The 6,897-nt window shown below is 38.0% G+C and overlaps 1 protein-coding gene across 4 annotated transcripts in view; it reads left to right on the top strand.

Moving 5' to 3' along the window:
• LOC130239452 (KH domain-containing RNA-binding protein QKI) overlaps positions 1 to 6,897 on the top strand; it is a 201,764-nt gene that overhangs the window by 100,949 nt on the left and 93,918 nt on the right. The gene's annotated exons all lie outside the window — the stretch shown is intronic.

Below are 6,897 nucleotides of genomic sequence, written 5' to 3'. Positions count from 1 at the left end.
AATCACATGGCAGCCACTCAATGCATTTGGGCATGTAGACATGGTCAAGACGATCTGCTGCAGTTCAAACCGAGCATCAGAATGGGGAAGAAAGGGGATTTAAGTCACTTTAAGCGTGGCATGGTTGTTGGTGCCAGACAGGCTGCTCTGAGTATTTCAGAAACTGCTGATCTACTGGGATTTTCATGCATAATCATCTCTAGAGTTTACAGAGAATGGTCTGAAAAAGAGGAAATATCCAGTGAGCGGCAGTTCTGTGGGCGCAAATGCCTTGTTGATGCCAGAGGTCAGAGGAGAATGGCCAGACTGGTTCCAGCTGATAGAAAGGCAACAGTAACTCAAATAAGCACTCGTTACAACCGATGTCTGCAGAAGAGCATTTCTGAACACACAACACGTCCAACCTTGAGGCGGATGGGCTACAGCAGCAGAAGACGACACCGGGTGCCACTCCTGTCAGCTAAGAACAGGAAACAATTCATACTAGAGGCTACAATACACACAGGCTCACCAAAACTGGACAATAGAAGATTGTAAAAATGTTGCCTGGTCTGATGAGTCTTGATTTCAGGGTCAGAATTTGGTGTCAACAGCATGAAAGCATAGATCCAACCTGCCTTGTATCAATGGTTCAGGCTGCTGGTAGTGTAATGGTGTGTAAAGGTGGTCTTCTGATGGCTACATCTAGCAGGATAACACACCATGTTATAAAGCGTGAATCATCTCAGTCTGGTTTCTTGAACATGACAATAAGTTCACTGTACTTAAATGGCCTCCTCAGTCACCAGATTTCAATCCAATAGAGCACCTTTTGGATGCTGGAATGGGAGATTCACATCATGGACAAATCTGCAGCAACTGCGTGATGCTATCATGTCAATATGGAGCAAAATGTCTGAGGAATATTTCCAGTATCTTGTAGAATCTATGCCACGAAGGATTAAGGCAGTTCTGAAGGCAAAAGGAGGTCCAACCCGGTACTACTCAGGTGTACCTAATAAAGTGGCCGGTGAGTGTATTTCATCATGGCATTGTAAGCAGTGACAAAGGCGTTGCATCATTACATACTTTGTTATCAGGAAAATTATAATGAGAAGTACTCAGAAAAGCTATATGAAGAGTTCAGATGCAAAAGCCTAAAGCTAAATCTTGCCATGTCCGCTAGGTTTTTAAAAAAATTAAAAACTTATTTTATTCTAGCCGAAATAAAACAAAGAAGACTTTCTCCAGAAGACAAAATGTTACAGGAAATTCCTTGCTCTGTTAAACACCGTTGGGAAATATATACATTTATTTAGAACCAAAGTTGACATGACGTTGATTTATTTAACACACACGCAAAAATAAACACACACACACAACTTTAATATGAAGGTTGAGTGCACATGCATACAAATGTACCGAACACCCTGGTGTTTTGTGCCTCCAAGTAAAATTTAATTGCTTCTTTTCTTTCATATCTGCGAGGCACTTGGACGGGGATGAAAAAAAACTGCGCAAACACACACTCAGTGACTCTGTTTTACCAGTAGTCGATTATGCACGGAGTCAGTCATGTGAAAAGAGCGTAGCGTCAGAATCCCAAGCACATTGATAAAACAGACCCCAGAGGATTATTGATTAGTGCAGGAGACCCGGAGTGTAAAATGGGATTGTTACAGAACGCAAGGCTGCATGAGTCCGGTTCTGCTCCAAAACAAAGCACACGTCACATTGACCGGATTAGAATGGAGTTCCCTAAAGGAAGAGAAAGAGCATGCAAACTTCCTAAAATATAAGCTCGATTTCTTTTAACATATACAATACTGTGCAAAAGTTTTAGGGCAACATTAGATCTGCTGGTTTACTGATGGTTTAACTAATATGTGTGACCCGTTACCACAAAACCAGTCATAAGTGTTGATTTTTATGATCATTTCTGTTTAAATGGAGATATATACAGTGTGAATACATGATCTTTCAGTTGATGTATTGTTTGTTATGTTACGTTCCTGTACATTCCTGTGTGGTGTGATTATTATTATTATTATTATTATTATTCCTCGCTAGTCTCTCTCTCCCTCTCTCTCCCCCTCTCTCTCTGTGCTCGCTCGCTCGCTCCCTCTCTCCAGCTTCCACCCATACATTGGGTCCGATTGGCTACCGCTACTCAGCTGTTTGCCGTGTTCCCCCCTGACATCACCCACGGTCTCCAATCCAGCCGCTGCCACCGTGGCATAAAAGTAGTGACAGGACGCTACTAGAGAGGCCCTGAATTTCTGTGTTATGTTGTGTGTCAGTGAAATTTGCTGTCCGTTTTCTGTGTGTTACAATTTGGTATATGTCCGTTGTTATTTGTCCTGGATAGGAGTTAGGTTAGAGTTTTAATTTATTTGGTTTAATTGCTTAGGACGTGTGACAGACAATGTTGGTGAGAGGCTGTTTGTTCTGGTTTGAGCAGTGTTGTTAGCAATATTGTCTGAATTGATGGAATTGTGAATTTCGAAGTACTGTATTTTCCGCCCTATGAGACGCACCTAAGAGCCTTAAATTTAGTCAAAAATCAGCCGTACGCCTGATAATCCAGTGCATCTTATGTGTACACTGAGTGGGCATGGGACGATAACCGTTTTCAAGGTATACCGCGGTTTGGAAAAAAAAAACGGTAACATTTTCTGCTATACTGTCCTAAGGTATGTGTACGATTTTTTTCTTGTTTGTTTGTTTTTTGTTTTTGTTTTTTAGGACAACAGTATCTCCGGCAGAAAGGATATGCAAAATTGTAAAAAAAAAAGCTGTGTTTTAGAAACTAAAGACAGCAGAGGTCAATAATTCATTAGATTTATTGAGCCTGACATGTTTTCGATTTTGGCTTCTAACGATTATGACAAAGCATTAATCGAGATAAATCATATACCGCCCCCTTTCCAGTTGTGCACATTTGTTGCTCTGCAAAGCTCAGTTTCACCTGAACATTACTAAAAGCTTGTACTGTAACGTTTGCAGCACGGGATGCGCATCATTCATCAATGTACACTCGAATTATTCATGTTTTTAAAAGCGTGAATGAGACCGCATGCTGTTGTGTGTGTGAACGCTCAGCCTCAGAGACGAGCAGAGCACAAACATCTGAAGTCATCTCAATGTGAGCGCTTTAATGGTCAAATACTTGCAGATTTGTGTAAAGAGACGGTTTAGTGATTATTCATATTAACCTTCATTTGTGTAATAAAAGAAAAAAGACATGTGAAAGAGAACTATAAATCAGAACCGCACTCCTCTTAAAGTGACAGCGTGCAATATTCCTGCTGCCGACTGCTTTTATTAATAATCAAACAACAAAAGGAGAAAATCCCTCACCGCTCTTGACTGGAGGACTTTTGTAGCTATAATTAAAGTTTCTTTCTTACAGTGAAGATGCTGAAAGGCACAGTGCGTTTCATATGTTTATTCTATTGTATTTATTTCTCCAGAAGAAAAAATATTATAGGAAATACTGTGAAAATTTTCTTAATCTGTTAAACATAATTTGGGAAATATTTATTTTAAAAAAATCACAGGAAGGCAAATAATTTTGACTTCAGCTGATAATCGTTTTGAATAATCGTGATTACAATTATGACCAAAATAATCGTGATTGTTTTTTCCCATAATCGAGCAGTCCTAGCATGTTTACTGCTCCAAAATATTTTAAATGTTTCTCAAAATAAAATGTATTGTGTTAAAGTGGGGAAAGTTCGTTTTTTACCCAGACATTTAAATAGAATATATTTTAAAGCAGTAATCACAATACTGTGAAACCGTGATGTTTTTATCCAAGGTGATTATACTGTCAGAATCTTACACCGGCCCATGCCTAGCACTGAGTTCCAAAATCTGTAAAAATGTTGTTGCATGACATTGGTAAGTGCTAGGCATGGGATGATAACCATTTTCAAGGCATACCACGGTTTAGAAAAGTCAAGGTTTTAAAACTGCCAACATTTTCTGTAATATCATTGCTTGGGTATGTGTAAGATTTATTATTTACTTTTTTGTTGTTGTTTTTTAGGACAACAGTATCTCCAGCAGAAAAGATATCCAAGGATAAATTTTAAATTGTATATAAATCTGTGTTTTTAAAACTAATGAAGACAGCAGAAGTCAATAATTCATTTGAATTATTCAGCCTGACTTGTTTACTGCTCCAAAATATTATAAATCTTTCAAAAAATAAAATATATTGTGTTCAATGGGTATAAAAGTTTTAGTTGTTTACAAAGACATTTAAAAAGAATATATTTTAGAGCAGTAATCACAATACCGTGATATTTTTATCCAAGGTTATCATATCGTCAGAATCTAATACCGGCCCATGCCTAGTAAGCGCTTTGCTTTGTTTAACAGAGCATTTCCCATCGACACAGTGAAATAATGTGTACACTACTTATGCTAGCAGTAATAACAAAAGAACTCCAACCGCAGGACATTGGTATAAACAGGGCGTTCAAAGTGAAGTTGCGAATGGCGTGGGAGTGATGAATAACAGTCGGCGAGCACAAAAATTTTGCTGTTCATAATTTCTAATAATAACTCCTGTATAGCAGTGCCACAACATTCGGTCACTCGATGACGCTCAGATCCCCTGTCAGAAAAGTCTAGTGGCTGGGAATGAGCTTTTTACAGTGTATGCTATAATGTTAATGTTGTTTTTGGTGTGTTTACATTGATGAATATGGCCACTGTGTAAATGCACAGTATAGTTACGATCTTAATGCCACATTAGATCATTATGATAACATAATATATGACTTCAGTGATTTCCTGAAGATGAAAACCAAAAAATAACACAACTGGAATAACTACAGCAGTCGCCATCATCTGATCTCATATGAAGCAAGAGATCTTGTTGACATGTGATGACGTGTGCTGGTGTTGTAGTGCTGTCCTTATTCTTAGGGGTAAATTTTGAAGCCCTTCCCCTTCACACTCTGTTTTAAGGGCCAATGGGAAGGAGAAAGGGTACAAAAATAGAATTGGGATTGGGCCAAAGTGTAAGCAAAAGCATCCTGCAGACCCTTGTGTTTTAAACAGCAGTGTATTCACAATTGGTCTTCAATTGTAACCGTAATGAAGACAGACACATTTTCTCCATTAGGCCAAAGTCTCAGACCGACAGCTTCAGGTCAGCGCTGATACCTGATCGATTATGCGGACAATTGAAGCTCTTATCTTGTCAGTGAATGACCAGAGGAGGCATATGGAGACTATCACGCATTGTGGGTGTCTTGGCCGATCAGCTCATGATAACACACAGCCGGCTGCAATAAAGCACATCCTTGGACATTTCATTCACTCATTTCCACCTCCTAACTCTCGCTAACTCGCCTCACATGACTGCAATGCTTTAGAAACAATAGTCAGGGTCAGAAAGAAGCCATACTGGCCTAAAAATGATACCACTGACTACGTTTACATGGACATCAGTAATCTAATGATTTGCCTTAATCTGAATAAGACAATAATATGATTAAGATGTTACCATGATTTACTTTTTGAGTGTTTCTTTCATGATCCCATTTTACATGCTATAGTATATAGCTTAACGTCATTACGTCAGAATTCAACGCTAGTTTCCTTTCACGCAACCACAGTTCGCGTTTATCATGGCACCATATGTGATTTTGGGTATTTCGCAACAAATAAACGGCATCCTAAACAACTCTAGAGCTTCTGTTCTTAAATCTTGGCATGCCGTTGTTGTATTATTACAGTGTTGTGTTTCAGTTCTGTATTTTTATGAATGTCGGTTCCTGTGTTGTCGTTCTCCTGTCAAGTCATGATTCTCTGTGAAGTGAGTCTTGCTCCACACTTTGGTACAGTTCTGTTGCACTAGATCAGGCGTGGGCAAACTCGGTCCTGGAGAGCCGGTGTCCTGCATAGTTTAGCTTCAACTCTAATCATGGGGAAACAACTAAAAAGATATATAGTAATGTTAACAAAAGCATAAAAAGTGATGTGCCATGCAGGGAATTCTGGGTAGGTCAATTGACGGTTATTCGCCGTATATATTAAGGAAACATACCGTTAACCAGGTTACGAATTTTTACTGTAGCATTTTTACAGTTTTTCTACCATTGAAATCACAGACATTTATTTACATTTTACACTAGCAGTACAAAACCTTTATTTATTTAGCATTAACTATTGAATTTAATAAATCCCAAACATGTGACGAGATCACGTACAACAGTATTTTTATTATTCATTGTTAATATATCCATTTTAAGTGCTTTACAAAAGTAGATTTTATTTATTAATCTATTTTAAATACACTTCGTGATACAAGATGTTAATGGATATTTTTATGAACTGTCTCATTTGTGTCTTCAGCTACAGTAGGAGTACTTTGGTTACAGTAGAATACCGCAAATTCCTAATATGCAGTAAGTTACTGTAAAAATGACCCACAAAGCAGTGCATATTACTGTAGTGAACTGCAAAGAATGAATATTGTATTTTACTGGGCGCTTCTGCAGTAAATAACTGTAAAATTGCAGCAATAATTTGTGCAAATTCATGATTAGACTGTTTACCCAGACCCACCTTAAAACTGAGCACACCATTAAACACCTCTGTAACTTGAACCTTCTCTTAACCCTACAAACCTATACCACCAAACCTGTGCCTAACATTAACCAGCTCTTAAATCCTAACCTGTACCTGTTTAAAGTAGTAATTAGGTTAATTAGGTTAACTAGGCTAGTTGGGTTAATTATTTATTGGTATATTGGTATATTAATTATTATTCCCGCTAAACCAAAAGAAATAAGACATTTTTTATAAGAAGGAAAACTATATGATAAGAAATACTGTGAAACATTCCTTGCTCTGTTAAACACCACTTTTGAATTTATCTTTAGCTGTATATATACAAGT

This window comes from Danio aesculapii, chromosome 13, assembly GCF_903798145.1.
Source record: "Danio aesculapii chromosome 13, fDanAes4.1, whole genome shotgun sequence".
NCBI lineage: Eukaryota > Metazoa > Chordata > Actinopteri > Cypriniformes > Danionidae > Danio > Danio aesculapii.
This window is presented reverse-complemented; position numbering and strand designations above follow the sequence as displayed.